The sequence below is a fragment of the Camellia sinensis genome, chromosome 13 (assembly GCF_055761805.1).
Source record: "Camellia sinensis isolate YWXY chromosome 13, ASM5576180v1, whole genome shotgun sequence".
NCBI lineage: Eukaryota > Viridiplantae > Streptophyta > Magnoliopsida > Ericales > Theaceae > Camellia > Camellia sinensis.
This window is the reverse complement of record NC_138973.1, coordinates 51,691,315-51,716,437: the sequence shown is the minus strand read 5'-3', so window position 1 is coordinate 51,716,437 and position 25,123 is coordinate 51,691,315. Positions and strand designations below refer to the sequence as shown.

General features: G+C 36.4%; 2 long non-coding RNA genes across 3 annotated transcripts in view; one reads left to right on the top strand and one right to left on the bottom strand.

Moving 5' to 3' along the window:
- The window catches only part of LOC145806153 (uncharacterized), a 187,393-nt gene that overhangs the window by 79,573 nt on the left and 82,697 nt on the right, over positions 1-25,123 (bottom strand). The gene's annotated exons all lie outside the window — the stretch shown is intronic.
- Positions 17,168-23,768, top strand: LOC145806151 (uncharacterized). Of its 2 annotated transcripts, none has more exons than XR_014348855.1 (6): positions 17,168-17,395; positions 17,544-17,594; positions 21,815-21,909; positions 22,013-22,215; positions 22,975-23,048; positions 23,347-23,768. It is a non-coding gene; the product is annotated as an uncharacterized LOC145806151 (long non-coding RNA). The 2 variants fall into 2 exon arrangements; XR_014348856.1 differs by having other exon boundaries at positions 17,544-18,219.

The window sequence follows — 25,123 nt, the reverse complement described above, 5'->3', positions numbered from 1 at the left end:
TCTTTTTAATCTGAATGTATCTCTCATTTTGGTCATCTCTCTTTCACTCTAAACCCTATTTTTCACCCCCTTCTCTCTAGAAAACTCCCTCAAGCATTGAAACCCTTTGATTCTTGCAATCTTTGGGCCAAGATCCTCATCCTCTTCCTCTAAATCTTGAAGCTCAAGAACTAGGGCTCCTCTTAGTGTGGTGTTAAGTGAGGAATCAACCATCTAAGCTAGGGTTTCTTTTCTCCATCTTCTCAAAGACTTTGAGGTAGGGATTTTTTGAGTTATATATACAAGTTTTGTCATATGGATGTAGATTTAAAAGTGTTCTTGAAGTTCTGTGTTAAAAAATAGATTTTGTTCAAAATGTAAAGATTTTTGCATGTGGGTTTGCATCTCAAGCTATTTTACAACTTCTTGAGGGTTTCTTCCTCTATTAGACTCATGAAAGATGATTTTGATGGAGTTTCTCTTAGGAGATGAGGAAAACTTGTTTTTAATAAAAACTCTAGAAATTTAGGGATTTTGGTAAAATGGAAAGTGTCTTTGAAATTTCTTATTTTCTCATGTTAAAAGGATGAATGAGAGTGAGTTTCATTAATGTTTAGCAAAATGGAAAATTTACTTGATATATGACGATGAGGTGTTAATCTAATATTTTGTTAATACTTGAATAAGCAAGGTTGTGGTGTGACTAATTGTTGGAAACCATAGATGGTGGAAAATTGTAAACATTGGGGGTTTATATTTGGAATATGTCACTTGTAGCCTTGTAGAGACTAATTTGTTATGGCATGTGAAACGAGAAATTGTAACTATCTGTTGATGATGCATGTTAATATTGTGAATGAACATTAGGAGGAGAATAAGAGAATGTGAATGTTAACATTGTTGTAGAGATATTCAAAATGGAGAAATATTATGAGGTATGGAAAGATTATTGCATTGCATATTACTTCATTTATCATTGTGCATTGTGAATCTAAATTGAAGAGATTTACATCATGACGAAAAGTGTTATTGTGATGAGAACTAATGGAAATGTGTACGAGGTAAATACACTGGTAAGTCCGGATAGGGGGTGTAGATGAATTTGATAAGTTGGCCTGAGTGTTCAAGGTGAAAGACCAGAAAGCCGCGCGGATAGATGCCGAGCCTTCTGGTTAATACCGGTAAAAATGACAGTTTGGTAGTACTCGTAGAGTCTACTTGTAGACACTAGCCTAGGGATTACCAGTGTCGTATTTACCGCCCCTGTTGAATTAAATATTGGAAGTTTAAAATTGATGAGATTGCATAATATTATTGAGAACATGGTGATTTTAAAATAGTGCATTGAATATTATTGAGAACATGGTGATTTTGAAATAGTGCATCAAAATAAGATTTTCCTTCATTATTGGCACTTGCATAGCATTACATAAGTATTTTTAACGTTGATGGAATTGGCATAACTGTATATACTTTGTGAGGAATCTCTACTGGGCTTTGTGCTCACCCCTATAGGAATTGGTGCAGGTAAAGATGTGGTGATCCGGCCAAGCTAAGGGCGTGGGAATGTTTTGAAGAAGAGTAGTTCAACTCTTATCTTGTTGTGATATTTTTTTTTATAAGCCAAGGGCTAATGTGTTTGGGTCCGAGAGACCAATATATGTAACCGGGAGAGACCAATATGTGTAACCGGGCTGTTGCCTTGGAACTTGTAAGCCCTTGAAGGCCTTATTCGTTGTGATTTAATGATTTCTTTTACATGCTATAGATTCATGTACTAGTGTGTAAATAAATGTATAATGGCATGTGAGAATACTTTGGTAAACATTTGGAACTATGTAAATGATTTTGGTTAATATCTCGTTTTGAAAATGGGTTGATGCAATAGTTATGTGGGATTATTTTTCGGGACGTGACATTTGGGCCTTGGTTTCAAGGAATGATCTTTACTTCACCATGTTTTCCAAGTTTATATAAGTTTCCTCAAGTTTTTGGCCCAAAGGACCATGATTTGCAGCTTTGAAATTGAGTTTTGCACTTGGCAGAGCAATCTAAAAATTCCAGATTCTGCTTCTCCACTCAAGCGACAGATCTTGCACTCAAGCGACCACTCTGTGATCTTGCACTTCTGCTTGAGTGACTAGAAGTCCGCTCGAGCGTGAAATGCAAGCTCCTAGAAGTTTCATGTTTTTGCAGGTTGCGTGAGCGACAAGAGTTGCGCTCGAGCGAAGACTTGAGTCTCACGCTCGAGCAACCATCGAACGTCCGTCGAGTGTGAAAATCACACAACCAGTACTTTTATCGACTACTCGAGCGAAAGAAGGTGCGCTCGAGCGACCACTCGTATTTTGCATGTCCACTCGAGCGAAGGAAGCTGCGTTCGAACGGGACCTCTATTTTTAGCAAGTTTTGTTAAGTGTGTTCAATTGCATTTTAGTATCCTCATTGCATCCTACACATTTCTAGGCCATAATGAAGACCTAATAATGAGGATAAGACTTAGAAACACACTAAGAACAAAATGGAAGAAGTTATGTGATATTCGGATATGTGTTTCAAGATGTGTATCTGTTATGTTTTTGTAGGTCACGCGCCATAAGCTGTTTGATTTTGTTTGCTCTATTTGTCCGCATTTGGAGCCATCAGTGAGTAACAACTCTGTAAAGTTATGTTTAACTTTAATTATTTTCTAATGCTATGAAATGATCAGTTTTTTTGAAATGCGATGTTTTGTATAAATGAATGATTGTCCAAATTTCTGAAATGTATTCATGTCATCCTTAGCACAAGGCCCTTGCCCGAGGGTAATAATACCGTGGTCTATAAGTACAAGGCCCTAGCCCAGGGGTAACGATACCGTGGTTTCATAGCCCTTGCCGGGGGTAATAATACCATGGTCTCAAGGCCCTTTCCCGGGGATAATAATATTGTGGCTCAGGTATGATACAAGTTTCCCCGATACCGGAGGTTCCTTATAGAACTGACAAGCATGATAACGCTAATGGATGTACCATGTATGATAAAGCATGAACTCTGATTGCTGTATGCAGTTTGAACAAGAATATGAATATAAATATAAATCTGTTTCTGATATGAACTCTGATTTCTGAATCTATTATCGACATCATTCATTAAAACCCTTTACTCTGTTATTATTCACTGGGCTCCCGCTCACTATTTATATTTATGTATGTAGGTGAGCAGGCGCATGACCAGGCCTAAGTTGCTGCTTGGAGTGTTTTTGGGTCAGCCAGTCACCGTGCCTCCCGAAGAGGATCCTTTTGAGAAGTCAAGTTTTGTGGTCCTGTCGAAGATGTTCTTTTGTTTTTGTTTGGTTTGTCTACCTTTACATTGGGCGAAGTCCCTTATGATACTATGTGTATGGAGGTTTGACATCATATGAGTTTAAAACATTATCTATTTCATGTATGTCTTCACAACTCTATGGACCTTGTATTTTGTATAATTACTTCTGTAACCCCTTATATTTTGCTATTCTGTTAGGAGGCCTTGCGTAATCCCAAGATTACTGGCCGGTTACGTTGCTAAACCTATAGGGGCGGATTTGGGTAATGACAGATGGAATAAAATACTTAGAAAGAGGATTTATTAAAAAATGACCACAAAAAAAAAAAATTGACTATTCCAATTGTTAATTGGCAACAAAAAATGATTTTTCAAACAACAAGCATTAACAATATACACAAATTTATCAAATAATATATAAAAATCATCAAATAGTTCATATATATTGATGTACCTTTTTAGAAAAATCTGTATATAATCTATGCAAGTATAATACCGATGAATAAACTACATAATACCGGTGACTATACAAATTGATGAAGAGACTACGGTTATATGTAATAGTGGCAAAAAATGATTGTTCATCGCTGGTTTACCATCATCTCTATTGTGAATCCATTATCATCTCTATTATTGGTCTACAACTGACCCTCTTTTCTAAATATTTTTCCATGACAGGACCTTAATGCAAAATAATGGTGAAGGAAGATCCTTGATTGAGTGAATCCCTCACATTGAGGCAAATAAAATATTAAGAATAATAATCTTCCATATTCTATATACAATGTTTTATATATACGATAAATAAAATATATCTAATAATTGATTTATCTCTCCTAGATATATGGTATCATTTTTTTTATATATTATAATAAAAGTTTATGACATATTAGAATAAAGGGTAAAATAGTCTACATAATAATTTTAATATGGGAAAAAGGACCTATTGAAATATAAGTTTACATATATAAGACTTAATGGAATATTAGAAAACTTTATGAATTTATTGGACTATAAGTTTATTAAATGAGATTTATAAATAAATCTCCCTAAAATAAATGGTTCAAATAATTGAGGATCCCACAAATCCAAACATGACGGCAAGGTTTAGATTTTGAACATCCTAATCCTTTGTTGAATGGAGGTAACTTCCTGTAGTATATAATCTGGATTGGAGGGCACTGTTCGAGTCCATGGGACTCATTACAGATTTCGTTTCGATCATCCGAATTATTCATTTTGTCAAGCATTTCGTGTATATCATCCATGCAAAAAATTAGGTCAATTCGATAATCGTAATCTATTCAATTTACTACATTTGTAAAAAAAAAAAAAAGGACGATAATTGTTTTTTTTAAACATAGATATCTATTTTTTTGTGACAAACACGATAAATTGAATATGTTACGATTATCATATCAACTCAATTTTTATGTGAATAATATATAAAAAAAATTCTATAAAATAAACGATTCGAATGATCAAACCGCACTCAACTCCACATACTTGAACAACACCCTCCACTCCATATATAGATGACTAAAAGAGGCCCAGTTCTGCTTGAATTACGCACATAATAATCACTTTACTTCAATTATGAAAGCTATGGTTTGTTGATTGTGACAACCCTCACTACTGATTAGTGCTAATCTATGATTAGGCATGCTAACTGACTGACTGACTGAATTACTAAACTGATTGATTGTCTGTATCTATTTAAGTGCATTTCTATCTGTTCGACTGTCAAATTATCTGTTCATGTTTTATGTTTTAAACTGCAAATTGAAGGCCTTATCGGCGGCCGAACCAGAAATTGATTTGCGTTATGTGCTAATTAGAATTTATGGGATTTTATGGTATATTTACTTGAACTGTGATTTGGTATGATTAAATAGCATTGAAGCACAAAAGTCCAAGTATTTACCATAATACCATGCTAGTGGACCACTTAGGCAACACATATTGAAGCCCTATTACATTCAAACAAAACATTTGTTCAACCATTCTTGAGCCCTCAACCGACTAAGAGAGAGAAAGAGTGAGAGAATTGAGTTGTTCTTGAGAGTTTTTGCTTGGAATTTGAAGAATCATAGAAGAGATTGCCTACTTGAGCTTCTAGTCTTATAATTGGAGACTTAAGGTAGAGTTTATACCTTCTTGTTCATGAATTCAAGTCATTTTGTTGCATGGCATGGAATTCTAAAGATTAAAGACATGAATTAGCTTCATATGTTGAATTAAGAGCTTAATCCATGCATGCATGTTTCCATTCTTGAGTTTTGAAGTTAATGTTCATGAAATTCCACATGCATGTTCATATTTTTGCAATGGACCACGAATTCATCTTGTTTTTGAGGGAATTGGCTCATTAGAGCATGTAATTGAAGCTTTGATCTTGGTTAAATACTTGCATGTCACATTAAAGCTATGTTCTTGAAATTTGGCTCAAAATTGTGTTTAATTGAACTACCTTTGGGCTTTGATTTCTCAAATTGATCTTTGACATGTTATATTATGAGTTTTGAAGTGTTTTCCAGAAAATTAGCCCAAAAGGATCGAATTTGGTACATTGAAACTTGTTTTTGAGTTTGAGGTTCAAATCTGGAAATTTCAAATTTTGGACTCACACTCGAGCAGAGTGACTGGCGCTCGAGCATGAAATTCGTGCATCCAGCACTTTACACAGTTTTACAGTCCGCTCGAGCGGGGTATTGGACGCTCGAGCGAGGACTTGTGTCACACGCTCGAGCGGGAATCGAGCGCCCAATCGAGCGTGATTTTCACACATCCAGTACTTTTGGCATGTTTTACAGTCCGCTCGAGCGTGGTAACTTGCGCTCGAGTTGAGTATTTTGTTTGCCTGTACGCTCAAGTGGGTAAACCCATGCTCGAGCGGGACCCTTGTTTTCTGAAAATTTGTCAAGTGTTTTAAAAGGGCATCTATGCATCGTCATTTCATCATAGGCATTCTTAGGCCTAGTTTAAGGCATCTTAATGAGGATATTGATGTAGAACCACACGGAACCAAAGTAGGGACTAAGTCTTTGGTTGCCGAATATGTAACTTAGTGTGTGTTCGTTCTGTTACTCTATAGGGTTGGCTTTCGGAGACGCGCTCTAGCTGCTTATCGCCTAGAACTCTGTGAGTAACAATGTTGTAAAGATATGTTCGAAAATGAATATTTTTTGAATGATCAACTGAACTGTTTACTGTTAACTTAATGAATGTTTGTTCTCTATTTGAACTGTATTGTGGCATCCTTAGCAACTCCTGTTACTGTTACTGCTACTGTTACAGAGATCTCTATCAGTTCCTATCTTGGAACTTCTGTTTACTGTTACAATGGCCATCATTGACTGTTTGGTCTTTTAAGACCTACTGTTTACTGTACTGTTCTGCTAATGGATGCAACACATATGACTGTTATGACTGAATGACTGATATACTGATTCAATGAACTGTTTTCATTACTGTAAGGACATTCATTCTTAACCTCTTTACACATTATGTTATTCACTGGGCTTTAGCTCACAGTTTATACATATATGTAGGTGTACAGGCATTGGACCGTTGCTAGAAGCGTCATGGTAAACTCCAGTTTTGTCAAGCCAACCAACGTGCCTCACTGAGAGGTTCCAAGTCCTTCAAGCTAGGGCTTTTGGGGTGTTTTAGTTTCCCCATTTTTGTATCTCTTTTGTAATTGCTGTACAGACTGAGTGGTGTTGTACTGTACTGTTCTAATAGGGATTAAGTCCATATCCTGAATGATTGTATACATTGTACATACTGTTTTAGTACTGATTATATATATATATATATATATATATGAAAAGTCTTTTTGCATACAGACCGTCACAGCTTATTGGATATCTTTTAATTACTGTTTTGGCTTCCGCCAGCCCCTGTGCTCTGTATTACTGTATTACTGTTAAGTAGGCCTTCGGTAATCTCGGATTACTGGCCGGTTATGGTGCTAAACCCATAGGGGCGGGTTTGGGTCGTGACAGAGTTTTATCAGAGCGTTATTAAATCACGAGTCATACCGCACACACGTGTCCAAATGAGCTATATGATGTCCTATAAAAGTGATTAGGGCATTACATGAGCATGATAAGTGCGTGTGGCTAAGACATGAATATAACTGTTAATGTGATAATCTGTCTAAGTATGCAACTGCCTATGTTTATAATTGTTATAACTGCCTATAGTGAGATGGACAACGTAAGAAATATAGATGAAACTGAATCCTCTGAGGCAAGAATGGCAAGATTGGAGAGAATGGTGGAACTACTAACTGAAAGACTAGGGCAATAATAGAACCAACAGCCCCCACCTCCTCCAGTACAACCAGAGCCACATATGAATGATGATATCATAGCTCTGACATAGAAATTTAGTAAGATGAAACCGCCATCCTTTCAGGGAGGCCTCGAACCGCTAAAAGCTGAAGCTTGGGTTCTTGAGACTGAAAAGTTATTTGAATTTTTTCCATGTTCTGAACCACACAAAGTGCTACTGGCCACCTTTACTTTGCAAGAAGAAGCTAGAAGGTGGTGGATGCTTATCCGTGATGTCAACACTATTATAAGTTGGGCTCAATTCAAAGAAGCCTTATTCGAAAAGTACTTCCCTCAGTGTGTCAGGGACAGAAAGGTGACCGAGTTCGAACAACTGAAACAAGGCGCCATGTCCGTAGGAGAGTATGAAACAAAGTTCACCGAACTTGCTAGATATGCACCACACATGGTGGACACCGACTACAAGAAGGCCAGGAAGTTTGAAGGCGGCCTCAATGTAGAAATACTGGACATAATCAATGTGCTAAAGTTACTGAAATATGTGGATGTTCTTGACCGAGCCATTATGGTCGAAGCAAATATCAAAGCTTTGAAGTAGACTGAAACACCCGCAACTAAGTGGCGCGGGAAGAGACAGGGTTTTAACTTCAAGAAAGCTAGAAATAATTCATCGAGTAAGAAGCAGAATACGGGGTCAACAACCAGCTCCAGTCAGGGAAGTGGTTCCATACCGCCTTGTTCTGAATGTGGTAAGAAACACAAAGGGGTCTGTTATAAATTATCTGGTGCTTGTTATAAGTGTGGCAAGGTGGGCCACATGGTCAAAGATTGCCCTTCCACTTCTCAGGGCAATAGTAAAGCTGCACCAAGCACAGCAGCATCAACTGCTCTACCAAAACCCAACCCCAAAGCTACTGGGAAAGAGCCTATGAGGCAAGGCCGAGTGTTCGCACTCGTACCGGGAGATGTGTAGAATACCGAGATCGTAGTGTCAGGTATCCTCTCAATTTGTACTCAAAATGCATATGTTCTGATTGATTCGGGGTCTACACATTCATATGTATCGCATGCTTTTTCGTGAAAATTGAATAGACCATTGGAACCCATGAATTACTTGTTAGCTGTATCTTCACCTGTTGGGGGATCTGTGACTTGTGCTTATATGTACCCTGCATGTGAAATTATTGTTGGGGATATGCATCTGTATATTGATTTACTGCCTCTGAACATTGATCATTTTGACGTGATATTGGGAATGGACTGGTTAACAAAATATCATGCTACTATAGACTGTGTGATAAAACAAGTTTTTTTCTGTCCACCTGGTCTACCCGAATTTGTGTTTAACGGAAGTGGAGTGGTACCTCCCCCATATTTGATTTCATCTATGAAAGCATACAAACTGATTAGAAAGGGGAGTAAAGGGTATTTCTGTTCTGTATTGACTGTATCTACTGATGTTAACGCTAATGTGAATAGTATTCATATAGTCAGAGAATTTCCAGATGTATTTTTAGATGATCTGCCAGGGGATTTGATTGATAGGGAGATTGAGTTCACCGTTTATGTGATTCCGGGTACGCAGCCAGTATCTAAAGCTCCTTACCGAATGGCTCCGACTGAACTGAAAGAATTGAAAGTGCAACTGCAAGAACTGTTAGATAAGAAGTTCATCAGGCCCAGTACTTCGCCATGGGGCACACCTGTCTTGTTTGTGAAAAAGAAAGACGGCTCACTGAGACTTTGTATTGACTACCGTGAACTGAACAAGGTAACTGTGAAAAATAAATATCCATTGCCGCATATTGATGACTTATTTGATCAGTTATAGGGTGCTCAAGTGTTCTCTAAGATTGATCTCAGATCTGGATATCATCAGCTGAAAGTTAAACCAGAGGACATTGACAAAATTGCTTTTCGAACGAGGTATGGACATTACGAATTCCTAGTTATGTCTTTCGGAGTTACCAATGCACCTACTGCATTTATGGACCTTATGAACAGAATTTTTAAACCATTCCTTGATGACTTTATTGTTGCATTTATAGACGACATTCTGATTTATTCTAAAAGTAGAGAAGAACATGAACATCATCTGATACTTGCCTTACAGACCCTAAGAGAACAGAAACTGTATGCGAAATTGAGTAAATGTGAATTTTGGCTTGATCATGTTATGTTTTTGGGACATGTTATTAGTAGAGATGGCATTTCAGTTGACCCACAGAAAATTGAAGCCGTGGTAAATTGGCCTAGACCAACAAATGTTACAGAAGTCCGAAGCTTTTTGGGGTTAGCCGGGTATTACAGAAGATTTGTCAAAGACTTCTCCAAAATTGCCTTACCACTGACACAGTTGACTCAGAAGGGGATATCATTTGACTGGACTAACCAAGGAGAATTAGCATTCTAAGAGTTGAAAACTCGACTTGTGACTGCATCGGTTCTTACCCTACCTTCAGGTACGGATGGTTTTACCATTTTTAGTGATGCTTCTCATAAGGGTTTGGGATGTGTTTTAATGCAGAATGAGAGAGTTATTGCCTATGCTTCTCGACAACTGAGACCGCATGAAAAGAACTACCCGACCCATGACTTAGAACTTGCTGCAGTAGTGTTTGCATTGAAAATCTGGCGTCACTATCTTTATGGGGTTACATGTGAGGTATACACAGACCATAAGAGTTTAAAGTATTTCTTCACACAGAAAGAACTGAACATGAGGCAGCGGAGATGGTTAGAACTGATTAAAGACTATGATTTGCAAATTTTGTACCATCCCGGGAAAGCTAATACCGTTGCCGATGCATTGAGTCGAAAATCAATTAGAAATTTAGCCTGTTTACTCACCGGACAGAAAGAGTTGCTACGTGACCTTGAAAGACTTGAAATTGAGATTGTTTTGTGTGAACAAGGTGGAACCTTAGCTGCTATTTCTGCTCAACCGGCACTGATTGAAGAGATTAAAGAGAAACAGCAACATGATGACTTCTTGAAGAAGATCATCGAAGAACGGGAATCTAAACCGAGGCTGGATTTCAAATTTGAGAATAATGTGTTAAAATTTCAGGAAAGATTGTATGTACCGAATAATTCTGATTTGAAAAGAAGAATTCTGCAAGAGGGCTACAATTCAAAATTGTCTATCCATCCAGGAAATACGAAAATGTATCAAGACTTGAAATTGAATTTCTGGTGGCTGGGAATGAAGAAAGACATTGCTGATTTTGTGTCAAAATGTCTTCATTCCCAACAAGTTAAAGCCGAACATCAACGACCCGCAGGTTTACTGCAACCCTTACCGATACCGGAATGGAAATGGGAACACATCACTATGCATTTTATTGTTGGGTTACCTCGCTCCAGTAAATGTATGGATTCAATTTGGGTTATTATTGATAGATTGACTAAATCTGCTCATTTCTTACCTGTCAAAACAATTTATAATGTGGACAAATTGGCTGTAATCTGTATTGATGAGATTGTTAGATTACATGGAGCGCATGTGTCCATTGTTTCTGATAGGGACTCGAAGTTTACATCGAGATTTTAGCAAAGCCATCAAACTGCATTGGGCACTGAATTGAAACTGAGTAGTGCCTACTATCCTCAGACAGATGGTCAGTCAGAGAGAACCATCCAGACTCTGGAGGATTTACTGCGGATGTGTGTTCTTGATTTCCAGGGAAATTGGGAAAGTCATCTACCCTTAGCTGAATTTGCCTACAACAACAGCTTCCATTCAAGTATTGGTATGGCGCCTTTCGAGGCTTTATATGGCAGGAAATGTCGATCTCCGATTTGCTGGGCAGAAGTTGGAGATGGGCCTTTGCTTGGGCCCGAGATTGTGTATGAAACTACAGAAAAAGTAAAACTGATCCAACAGAGACTGAAAACCGCACAGAACTGACAGAAAAGTTATGCGGATGTCCAAAGGTGAGACAGAGAATATGAAGTAGGTAATCACGTTTTTGTAAAAGTGACACCGATGAAGGGCTAGACTCGTTTTGGAGTTAAAGGTAAGCTAGCGCCGAGGTATGTCGAACCGTTTGAGATTATTGAGAAAATCAATCCGTTGGCGTATCAAGTAGTGCTTCCTCCTGAAATGGAGCATATGTATAACGTGTTCCATATTTCAATGTTGAGGGAATACCTTCGGGATCCCTTCCACGTGATTGAGCCTACCTGTGTAGTGCTAAGTGATGACTACACTTATGAAGAACGGCCCATTCAGATTGTTAACAGACGGATCAAGAAGTTAAGAAACAAAGAGATTCCGTTAGTGAAAGTTGACTGGTAGAACCATGGTGGCATGTATGCCACTTGGGAGAGGGAAGATGATATGATGAAAAGATATCCTGACTTGTTCCCACTGAATCCTATTTTCTTCCAAAATGAAGGCAATTCGAGTTTGGAGGACCAAACTCTTTATAAGGAGGGGAGACTGTGACAACCCTCACTACTGATTAGTGCTAATATATGATTAGGCATGTTAGCTGACTGACTGACTGAATTACTAAACTGATTGATTGTCTATATCTGTTTAAGTGCATTTCTATCTGTTCGACTGTCAAATTATCTATTCATGTTTAATGTTTTAAACTGCAAATTGAAAGCCTTATCGATGGCTGAACTAGAAATTGATTAGCGTTATGTGCTAATTAGAATTTATGAGATTTTATGGTATATTTACTTGAACAGTGATTTGGTATGATTAAATAGCATTGAAGCACAAAAGTCCAAGTATTTACCATAATGCCATATTAGTGGACCACTTAGGCAACACATATTGAAGCCCTATTACATTCAAACAAAACATTTGTTCAGCCATTCTTGAGCCCTCAACCGACTAAGAGAGAGAGAGAGAGAGAGAGAGAGAGAGAGAGAATTGAGTTGTTCTTGAGAGTTTTAGCTTGGAATTTGAAGAATCATAGAAGAGATTGCCTACTTGAGCTTCTAATCTTATAATTGGAGACTTAAGGTAGAGTTTACACCTTCTTGTTCATGAATTCAAGTCATTTTGTTGCATGGCATGGAAGTCTAGAGATTAAAGACATGAATTAGCTTCACATGTTGAATTAAGAGCTTAATCCATGCATGCATGTTGCCATTCTTGAGTTTTGAAGTTAATGTTCATGAAATTCCACATGCATGTTCATATTTTTGGAATGGACCACGAATTCATCTTGTTTTTGAGGGAATTGGCTCATTAGAGCATGTAATTGAAGCTTTGATCTTGGTTAAATACTTGCATGTCACATTAAAGCTATGTTCTTGAAATTTGGCTCAAAATTGTGTTTAATTGAACTACCTTTGGGCTTTGATTTCTCAATTTGATCTTTGAAACATGTTATATTATGAGTTTTGAAGTGTTTTCCAGTAAATTAGCCCAAAAGGATTGAATTTGGTACATTGAAACTTGTTTTGAGTTTGAGGTTCAAATCTGGAAATTCTAGATTTTGGACTCACGCTCGAGCGGAGTGACTGGCGCTCGAGCATGAAATTCGTGCATTCAGCACTTTACACAGTTTTACAGTCCGCTCAAGTGGGGTATTGGATGCTCGAGCGAGGACTTGTGTCACACGCTCGAGCGGGTATCGAGCGCCCAATTGATCGTGATTTTCACACATCCAGTACTTTTGGCATGTTTTACAGTCCGCTCGAGCGGGGTAACTCGCGCTTGTGTAGAGTATTTTGTTTGCCTGTACGCTCGACCGGGTAAACCCATGCTCGAGCGGGACCTCTGTTTTCTGAAAATTTGTTAAGTGTTTTAAAAGGGCATCTATGCATCCTCATTTCATCCTAGGCATTCTTAGGCCTAGTTTAAGGCATCTTAATGAGGATATTGATGTAGAACCACACGGTGCCAAAGTAGGGACTAAGTCTTTGATTCCCGAATATGTAACTTAGTGTGTGTTCGTTCTGTTACTCTATAGGGTTGGCTTTCGGAGACGCGCTCTAGCTGCTTATCGCCTAGAACTCTGTGAGTAACAATGTTGTAAAGATATGTTCGAAAATGAATATTTTCTAAATGATCAACTGAACTATTTACTGTTAACTTAATGAATGTCTGTCCTCTATTCTGAACTGTATTGTGGCATCCTTAGCAACTACTATTACTGTTACTGCTACTGTTACAGAGATATCTGTCAGTTCCTATCTTGGAACTTCTGTTTACTGTTACGATGGCCATCATTGACTGTTTGGTCTTTTAAGACCTACTGTTTACTGTACTGTTCTGCTAATGACTGTACCACATATGACTGTTATGACTGAATGACTGATATACTGATTCAATGAACTGTTTTCATTACTGTAAGGACATTCATTCTTAACCTCTTTACACATTATGTTATTCATTGGGTTTTAGCTCACAGTTTATATATATATGTAGGTGTACAGGCACCGGACCGTTGCTAGAAGCGTCATGGTAAACTCCAGTTTTGTCATGCCAACCAACGTGCCTCACTGAGAGGTTCCAAGTCCTTCAAGCTAGGGCTTTTGCGGTGTTTTAGTTTCCTTATTTTTATATCTGTTTTGTAATTGCTGTACAGACTGAGTGGTGTTGTACTGTACTATTCTAATAGGGATTAAGTCCTTGTCCTGAATGATTATATATATTGTACATACTGTTTTGGTACTGATTGTGTATATATATATATATGAAAAGTCTTTTTGCATACAGACTGTCACAGCTCATTGGACATTTTTTAATTACTGTTTTGGCTTCCGCCAGTCCCTGTTCTCTGTATTACTGTTAAGCAGGCCTTCGGTAATCTCGGATTACTGGCCGGTTATGGTGCTAAACCCATAGGGGCGGGTTTGGGTCGTGACATTGATAGAACCAATAGGACTATTACTTGTGTATCAGCCGAGAAGGACCATAAAGAGATTTCTAATATTGACAATGGAGTTAAAAAGGATTATATTGGTCCTTTTTTTCTTGTACATTACTAAGACGTTAGACCTCGCACTAAGAACGATTATAATATTTTTACTTAACTATCATCTTGAGTAATTTTTAACATTGTTGAACAACAAAGCCTAAGCTTAAGTCGTCGATTTTTAAATGAGAAGTAAACCATATTAGTTTTCTTTTGTTAATTCAAAAACAAATTTTGATTGACTGGAAATGGTATTACCAATTTCACCTGGTCAATGATCATTAGTGACATCCATGAATCTTCTTTGTTAGACAAATATACCTTGTTTGTTTAACTAAACAACTTAGGCCAACTACTTATGCTATAAAAAAAGTCATTTCTTCTAATTTCTGGGTTTAGTTCTAAAGAGAAAATGGATGAGGGATTGATAGGTGCTACTCAAACTGGTGATGTAGAAGCTCTAGTGATATTGATGGGCACCCAAGAAGGCCCAGCTCACAGCAGGGCCCAACCCACAGCTTAGGTACTAAAGCCCAGTAACTCTAATAAGCCAGTGTTGGGCCAGGACCACTAACATTCAAACACCTGTTAGGTAGGGAATTAGCCACGTAAGCAGACAAAGATCCTACAAAGTTATTGCGCCCACACATCAGCCATTCAATGAGGCCACAGTAGCATTAAATGTAGCAAAACCCCTCACGCTAAAGGATGCAAAATCACCATGAATGATGTCAACTAGGCTATAGACTTTCAGCCAACAAGACAGTTGGGAATGGATAAGGAAATGATGAACAAAGGATATAAGAAAGCTTTCGATATATGTTAGAGGTTAAGTTTTTCTTCTTTAGCACATACAAAACAAGGAGATTATTGGAAAATTCACATAGCTAGAAGTTCTTTAAGTTGGATTTATTTATTTATTTATTTATTTATTTTTATAATTAGAACAGGGCAATTGGTTTTGCTTAATTAATTGCCCTGCTTTGTTACAACTTGGAAATGACCTACTAATATTTTATGGTCCTGCCTACTAACTTTAATTTAAGTTCTATGGACTTGACCAATATTGATTATAGTTTGGTATAGAATTAAAACTGCTAATACGTCATCTTGGTGAAGGAAAGCAATCAAACAGTACTTTGATTGAGCCTGAACTTCCTAAAGTTATAGTGTGGTAGATTTAGATTAATTGGGAAAGCATTTTCCATTTTTTTAAAATGAATTTTTTTTTTTGCGAAAATAAATTTCTTTTTGGTTGATCACAAAAAAAAGTTTCCATTAATTTTCATTTTTTGTTATACGAAATGCCAGAAAATACCAAAAATTCTTTCTAGAAAATGTCTTGGACTGAAAGAGAAAAAGCATAAAACTACATCCTCTGTTCCATCTTGACTTAAAAGACATTGACGACTGTTTTGAATTTTGTAATTGACTCCATTTTTGCATGATTTTCTTAACAAAAATGCTTTCCATATTTACAGATAATTAAGATATTACTTAGCAAGAAACCAGCACCCGGAACTTAGTTGGATGTCAATGCTGTCAATGGAAATAACCAGACCGCTCTAGACATCTTATTCCAGCTTCGAAGAGAGAAAGAAGACAAAGAAATTGAAACTATCCTTCATCAAGCAGGTGTAGTGACTGCTGGACAGATAATTACCCTACCACCATCCACCACTGCAACGACACCACCCAAAACCTTCGAACTAAAAGGCCATCCTCCTCCAATCAACTCTAACAACATTATGATTATTGCATCCATTTTGCTTGCAATAAGATGATTTTTAACTGAAGTCTACCCTCCTGGTGGTGTCTGGCAATATGATTACAATTATAAGTCCAGTTTCAACACTACTACAAAAACCAAATACAAAGCTGGAACTGTAGTAATGGTTGCATCGACTATATATGTATTTTTCATGTTCTTTAATTTGTATGGGTTCTTTGCTTCTTTGCTCATAATCTGTGTCGTCATTAAGGGTTCTCCTTTGCGCTGGTTATTCCTTGGAGCAGTAGCAGCATTTTCAACAGTATACTTGCTTGCATTAGCTTTTATAACCCCTGATGAAAATTTGTCTACAATTCTAAACATCTTTTTTTTTTTTTTTTGCATCGGCCATGTTTATCTTCCCTCTTGCTGTGAAAGCTTGGATTCATCACAAGAAGCGTAAAGGGTCACAAGTGACAAATGGCGAAGTGAAAGTGAAAGGCACAGTTGTCACACCCCACGGCTTGTTGGCCCAATAACCTGAAGAAAGTGAGTAATAAAATCAAAGATCAAATGGTATAGATAGATATTGTTTGAAGCTGTTTTTAGAAACAAGGTGTATCAATAATGGAGCTGCTATGGGTTTGTTATTGTAAAGAAGGGCTATTTCTATGTGTATAAAGTTTGAAATATTACCATACGATATAACAACATCATAATTCGTGGTTGATTGCTACATGATCTAGTTTGTTCTTTTCCATTCTCCTCCAATTAATTGTGTGTCTTATGTTATGTATGAATTCTCATTGTGTGTGTTAAATGTTGTTAGGTTTTTATTCTTGGCAATCCCGTTTGACAAAACTCCTTTCAGTTATAATTTTGTTCAACTTTTATTTCAGGGAGGCTATGAGTTTTTAGATGCGAATCCAACCCGAAGTGTGCCTATGCAGAGGAGTTTGTGATCTCAATCATATCAAGTTTGCCACTTCCACTACTAGAAAAAGGACCTTTTGCTACTACATAATTTGCGACCACTTGATCAGCCGTCGCAAATAACCAATTTATTCCTCTTGTACCCGTTTTCCTTCCTTATATTTGCCCTAGTTTTAGAAAAATTAAAACACGGATTGTTCTCTCTCTCTCTCTCGCATTACAGACATGCATAGCTCTGCTCTCTCGCTCTTCCGCTCGCCATTGTCGTCTGAAGATCTCCATCGGTATGAATCGCTCTTTCAATCTCGCTCTCTTTCTCTGTCCCTCAATCTCCCTCTCAATCTCTATCTCTCTGTCTCGCTGTCTCTCTCTCTCTCTCGTTTTCTTGAGTTCTCAAGCTTGTAATATACTTGTCAATTTGTTGAATTTCAGGTGATTTCATTGCAAATTAGGTGATTTCATCGGTGTCTTGTGAGAATAGAAGTAAATTTGCAATCCTCAACCTCCTCTATCGCCTCTGCTTCTCTCTATCTGACTTAGGAAATCTAGGTTTTCAATTATTTGCAATTCTTTTCTCATATGAAATGTTTCTATCTATTTTCAATCTCTATCTTGATCTGAGAACTTGTTTAGCTCCTTATGTGATCAAATTGATCATAAACGTTTGTTTTTCCTCAAGTGAGACTTGAATCTCAGTTTGTTTATTGTGAAAATGTTATAAAACGAGAGCAAAAAAATGTATTTTTATTGTTTTTTTTTTCCATTTTTTAGAGCCAAAAAAATACTATAACCAGATTCAGAAATTGTTTTTTTCTTTTCTGTTCTTTTTTCCATTTAGTTCAGGAATACTGAATAAAACTGACAATTTTCCCATCCTTCTATCAATGTTATAGCGATATAGATACACATTAAAATAGTGCTGGTTGGATTAGGTCCGATAAACCTCTATAAACCCCCCAGAAGCCATCCATTTTTCGCTGAAGTTGTGAATCGATGGCATTTGCCTCTTCTCTTCGCCACGTTCTCAAGCCTTCGTCGATTCTTCAATCACATTTCACTTCGATTCGTTCAAATTCAACCCTCACCTCTCCAAAGCTCTTCGTTAGCGGTACCTCTCTCTCTCTCTCTCTAAATATATGTATTCAATTTAGGGAAATTCAACCCTTTAAAAAGTTATACTATACGAACCCTAATTACGTAATTTTCTTCGATCAATTTTTTTTAATTATAATATTATTTTAGTTACGGTGCTTTTTCTTTCTTTTTTTTAGTTATATCACATATTATTATAGCATTACTTTTTTTGATTATGACTTAAAAAATTGAAATTATGCCATTCTGGATATAAAGGTGTGCACCATAGTGTTCTCTTAAATTTAACCCTCGCTATTCATACTCTGTAATCTTATTCTGATCTGATGAGGTGTGTCGATGAGTTTTCCCATTTCTGTATAAAATGACAGGCTTAAATTTGATTTATTTATGAATGTGTTTTTTTGTTTTTGTTTATATATTGGGATATTCACATTAAGACCCTAAACTATTGAGAAGTATCATTTTGATCTGCACAAATAGACCTTAAACTATCAAGAAATATCCCTTTGTCTTCTAAATTGCATCAAACAAACCCTTGAAAAGGTTGTGTTCGATTCCCAATTCCATGACCTTTTGAAAAAGATGTTTAATTCTCATGGAAGATAGACATGCATGGTTTAAAATAGAATTTGTTCTAAATTTGTGCATTTGACCGAAATAACTCGCAAATTTGAACCAAATTTGTTCAAAATTCGTGAATCCATGCTCTGGCTTGCGGTTGCCATTTCAAATACATGAATTAGGTTACCTAGCTAGGAAATAGGCTTGCTTTTGATAATTCTAGTACATGTTTTTTATTTTTATTTATTTTTGTTTGTTTATAATGGAATCGATGTATGCATTGTAAATTCGTAACTAAGAAATTGTAGCAGCATGTCTGGAACTCCAACATAGTAGGCTATTTTCTTTGGTGTTTGTTTAGATTTTCAAACGTTACTTGGAATTAGGATTATTTTGGTATGAGAAATGGGAACGGGAATGTGCTATACAACATAAATGTGCTATGATAGGAATAGCATGTATAGATCACACTAGAGGTTATTTAAGTACTTCCAAACATTAGATCAATTTTTGTTGACAATCAAACACCTAATAAAACATCCTGTTATTCTAGCAGCATTGCCACTTCTATTTCACATTTGTCAACCAAAACTCCATTCTCTCTAGAGCCCAATTCAATTCAATTGTATCTAGATTTTTTTCCTCCTAAGATAAACATTTACGAAATAATTAGGAAATTTTTTTTGGATTGCTAAATTCACCATTTTGTAGTGAAAAAGTTCAGGGAAATAGGTCTAACTAAGAAGATTAAGCTGTTGATGATGAATTTGGTCACAATTGTGGGTAGATAGAGAATGGATAGTTGGCAAGTGGCCAAGAACTCCTAGACCTGTGTGAGTTAGTCTGCTTTGAGGCTCACTATCACATGGAATATTGGAAGGAGAGGCTGTAGATGTGCAGCTATGAGTTCTTGCCCAAAGGTCACCACTCTTTATAACCATATGAAAGGAGGGGAAATCAATATATATTTTGTGATGAAGTATTTATCTTATCAAGTAACAAAGTTATGCAAAGAAAGGATATGCCAGGTGTTCCCTGGAGTTCCCTCTTGCACCAAACAAAGGCATATTACTATTTTCTGTTTAGAAACCAGATGCAATATATATTGATTATTGAATAAATAAACTATACTTGCAAAATAATTAATAAATGCTTTGATGGTTTATAGGTGATAGTGCATTTCTTGTGGTGATCTTTTCTAAGTTGAAATAATAATAAAAAAGAAACTAAAAGCATTCATTCCCCAACTGTCCCCCCCACCACAGTACATCAAACACACTAGCATAGATTTCCAAAATAAAATTAAAAAAAAAATTAATCTATGGCAGCTTGAATAAATTGCACCAACTATGCCTTTCATAGGTTGCATGTTTGATTCCAAATGCAATGACCTTTTGAAGATGTTGAATTCTTGTGGCAATCTGTCAGACGTGTGGCTTACAATAGAATTTGTTTTAAATTTGCGGATTTGACCAAAATAACCCATGGTTGATCCAAATTTATTCAAAATTCGTGAATTTGGAATGCGGTTTTCCATTTTAAACCAATGGTTTAGGTTACCTAGCTATGAACTAGGCTTCTTTTTTTTTTTTTTGGGTGGATAACTAGGCTTGTTTTTTATGATACTAGTAGATGTTTTTCTGTTTATAATGGAATCAGTGAGTGTCATAAATTCATAACAAAAAAATTGTAGTAGCATGCCTGAAACTCTAATCTGGCAGGTTCTTTTCTTTAGTGTTTGTTTAGTTTTTCCAATGCTACTTGGAATGTGAATTACTTCAGTATGAGAAATGGGAATGGGAACACGATACACAACATGAATGTGCTACGATAGGAATTCTTGTTTATAGCTCACAGTCTTAGAATCTGTTTAAGTAACATTAGACCAATTTTTTGTTAATGATCAAACATTTAATGAAACATAGACTGTTATTTTTTGGACCATTATAACTATTTTTTACATTTGTTCAACCAAAACTCCACATTCTCTAGAATTTAATTCAATTGTATTTGGATATGTTTCCTCCTAAAGTAAAATTTTACAAAATAAATAGGAAATATTTTGACTTTTGTAGAAATCCTCCCAAGCATGAGTTGGTTGACCAGCAGCCCACGAGGTTAATTCTCAACCATACAAAATACTTTAAATCTCGGTTTTTTTTTTTAACCGATTACAGCAAAATTAAACACCACTTTAGGAAATAAATTTGACTGTTTTTTTTTTCTTTCTAGATGTAGCTTCCTCCACAGTGAGTTGACTTAAGGAACTTCTTCTTTGTGATAGCCTTTAGTAAGTAGTAGAGTGAGGCCTCCGCTCTGGATTACTGAAGGAACTTATTAATACATAGAAGATTGAAGCTTTTTAGTGATTTTGTAAAGAGTATCATCAGTTATTACTATGTTGTTGCCATTGTTCAGATGGATTAGATGTTTGCCATGTAATCTGTTATTACTATAATGCCTTGACACTTCCATGGAAACATATAAATTGAGAATGAAGTTCTTTTTCAACATTTGTCCATCTCAAGTATTGCTGAAAGGACTACAGAGGAACCAAATTATGAACGTGTCAAACCACAGATTTGCTTGAAGCAGGTATTATTGAGTAACCACCAATATTAGCCTAAACCAGTTTTGATCTCTCAAGAATACAAAGCTCTGTTATTCACTTGTTTGAGAATATGATTGCATTGCACCAACCCCATCATTGTCAATCATTTTTTTTTCCCCTTGTATGAAAATTATCATGGTAAAAGGCCTGACAGTGGAACATTGTTTGTAGTGTAAAAGTTTCTGTTATATTGAATTTGATCTTATTTCATAATTTCAACAAATTAGGTTTTTTTTTTTTTTTTTTTGAATAATTCTCATTGAAACATTGTATGTTTATCTCAGTGAAGTTTGTAAATAAACACTCTGAATTTTGATCCAAAAGGTCAATGAAAATACAAGAGAGCTCATATTTCAACACTCTGAAGTTTGTCTTCCAGGTTGTTTTGCAACTGTGTATATATTTCACTTAAATATTTATTAAACACTTATCGCAGGATTGTCCAGAAGTGCATGCCAACACAGCAGAAACACTGTGTGCTATAACTCGATATGCTCCTCCAGGCCTAGCTGCTAAAATCACCAGCCCAAGGTAGCACTAGTTTTCATTCTGATCTTGTGGGAAGTTCACAATATTATATCATTTACTTGTTTCCTATTATTTAGAGAAGTCATTATTTGTTTTATGTTCACAGTTTTATAGGAAGACTCTTTTGTCATGCTCTGGAGGATTCACGGCCAAAATCTGTTTTGGTTAACTCATTGTCTGTATGCATATCTTTGTTAGACCCCAAAAGGCTGACCTTGGGGACATATCATTTTTACAGCCGCCAACTGTCTCATGGATCTACAATAAGTGCTAATCCCGAGACAGTCGAGGGCATGCTGGGGAGCCTAGGTAAGGGAACAGAACTTATTCATGATTAAAGTTGTGAATTATGGGGAGCCTTTCACTCTAGTGTTTACTGTCAATAGTAGATCGTTGTCATTATGAGATGGAAAAAACACAGCCACTTTTCGAAAGTGATTTTTATTAAAAAAAACTTATCAAGCTTTTTTTCTTCAATGCACCTTTCACCTTTAGGAGAAAAAAATTTCTATGGATATTATCTGATAATTTATATTTTCTAGGTAATTCTTGGGTATGGTGTACATATTCTTTTGTAGAATTAGCACTATTTGGGTATTTTGAGAAAAACTGTGTTTTGCTTATTTATGCTACGATTAAGGAGATTCTGATTGTTTAAAACTAGTTCTCCCAACTCAGATATATCCAATATTGAGTTTGTATTTAAATTTTTTGAGAAAAATAATTGGCAGTTCAGAAGATTTGTAAGCTGGATGATATGCTGCATGATAGTTTACATTGTCGTAGGCCTGCTCCATATTGATAATGGTACTGTTGATACAAATATGTGGGGAAAATACTTACTTTTTTTCTCAGCCATAGCATGAATTTATAGTAATAAAAAAATAACAAGAGATTGCACATGAGAGCAAGAAATCTTCCAAGAAAAGAAACAAAGTTACGAATCACACATCGCTGTCCAATCGTTATGGTTATAAATTTGTTTCATATAAGGAAATGTGGTCAAAGAGTTGTAATATTAGGATATCATGAGGAACCAATAATTTTCGTCTCTGTTTTCTTTTGAAGGTGATTTACTCAAGCTTTTGGATGTCTCATAGGTGGCCAATTGGTTTTGTCACAACTGGATTTGTCCGAGGAAGGTTAATATATGTCTCTTGTACTGCATCTTATATTGATTCATAATTCTCTGAATTGTGACGACTTTATGATCCTGAAAGTTACCCCTTTTCCTTTTTCCTTTTTCCTTTTTCCGTTTTCTCTCTTCTTCTTCTTCTTCTTCTTCTTCTTCTTCTTTTGGTGGAATATGTCGAGAATTATTGTTATTTAAAAATCATATAAATGAAAACACAAAGGTGCAATGCAATTGTGGATTGTGGGATAGCAGTGGATATAAATCATCATAACTACTAGCTTATTTCCTCTTCATTTTTTGTGCAGCAAGAGGCCATCAGCAGAGGCTCTGTGTGAGGCAATCTTACTTGCTCGTCTTAGAGAAGAACAGTGGAAGGAGATGCCTGTGAAGCAGAGGAGGAAGGAGATATATGTACTTGTTAGGAATCTGAGATCTACTGCTTATAGACTTGCTCTTGCCACCATTGTCCTTGAACAACAGGAAGATGATTTGGTGTTCATGTAATCTGCTGTCTACCCTTGTAATTTTTTATGATGTGATGTGAGAGTGAGACAGGCTGCAAAATGTTGTGGCAGAAAAATTTTGTTTTTTAGTTATTGCCTTTTATTTATATATATATATACCCAAATACTAGTGATTTAGAGTCTCGAAAGAACATTTATGTTGATTTTCCTGTAACAATTTCTTTCCTTTTAAATTATGTCCCACAAAAAAGGGTGTATTTGAAGTTCTAGAGCTTCATGGTTTGTTCATCCGAAGTTCCCAACTTGCCTCATGTGCCTCGTGTCCATCGAATATTCGGATATCATTTATTTATTTTTATTTTTATTTTTAATTTTTTGCGACGGTAACAAGATGGTCGCCAAAGATCATGTTAGTGTTTTTCTTTGTTTTTTGCAACGGTAAAATAGCGGTCGCCATAAGTAGTTTAGGTGGTCGCAAATAATTTGCGACCGTTATTTTGCCGTCGCAAAAAGTATTTGCCACCCCCATATTCGCGACCCCCATTTGCCGTCGCAAGGGCCGTCGCAAAAAGTCTTTTGCGACTGTTTTTTATTATTTGCGACGGTTTATAGCGGTCGCAAAAAGTGGTTTTTTTAGTAGTGTTCGCTGACTGTGACGGGGATCGAGTTGTCCGCTCGAGTGGCCATTTGTGCCCTCGAGCAGAGAATTTTTGGTTGCAGAAGTTTGATCTGTCTACAAAAATACTGGAAGTTGGGATTTTACGCTCGAACAAGCTTTTCTATGCTCGAACGAGGTCCACTCGAGCGGCCATTCCTGCGCTCGAGCGGAGATAGCGGAACAAATTGCTATAAATATGTGTTTCATCAGATTTTAGGGTTACGACTCCCAGATCTTCTTTTTGGTTATTAGGTTTTATATCTGAGACTATTTTGCTAGTTTTCTTTGATGGTTGATTGAGTATTCAACTCGTGGTTTAAGAAGTATACATCAAAGGATTGTTTGTTTATTCAATAAAAAAGAGAGAGTTGTTTTTCGGTGCATTCCGAGGAATTCGAGCTTGAACCTTTGGTGGATTTTGGAGTGGCTCATTGTCGTGATTCGACATCGGCATTGTGGATTCAACGTTGGACAAGACAATTTCGAGGTGAAGACGGTGGTGGAAGAGACACATTGGGATCGGTTCAATTTAGGCATAGATTCGCTAAGTAATTGGGAGTACACTTGTGTAATTCCTTTATGTCTTTTTAGTGGATTGTTTTGTGGCTTTTGCCCATGATTTTTTTTTTTTTTATCACAATTGGAGGCGCTCCAATTGTGGTTTTTCCACGTAAAATCGCTGTGTTGATTTGTCTTTGATTGTTTGATTGGGATTGCTATTTACTCTTTAAAATTGATACATAATCACAAATCAATATTTAGGAAATTTCTAGATTTTTCAAATATAGTTTTGTTTATATAAATACATTACCTTTAGAATTCTGGAACTTCATGGAAAGAAAAGAAAATTATACCAATGGTCCCCTACTTTACCTTTTATGTCAATTTATTACATGTAATTTCAATTTCGTTAATTTTTTACTGAATTTTTGAATGTCGCTAATTTGTTCAACTGTTAAA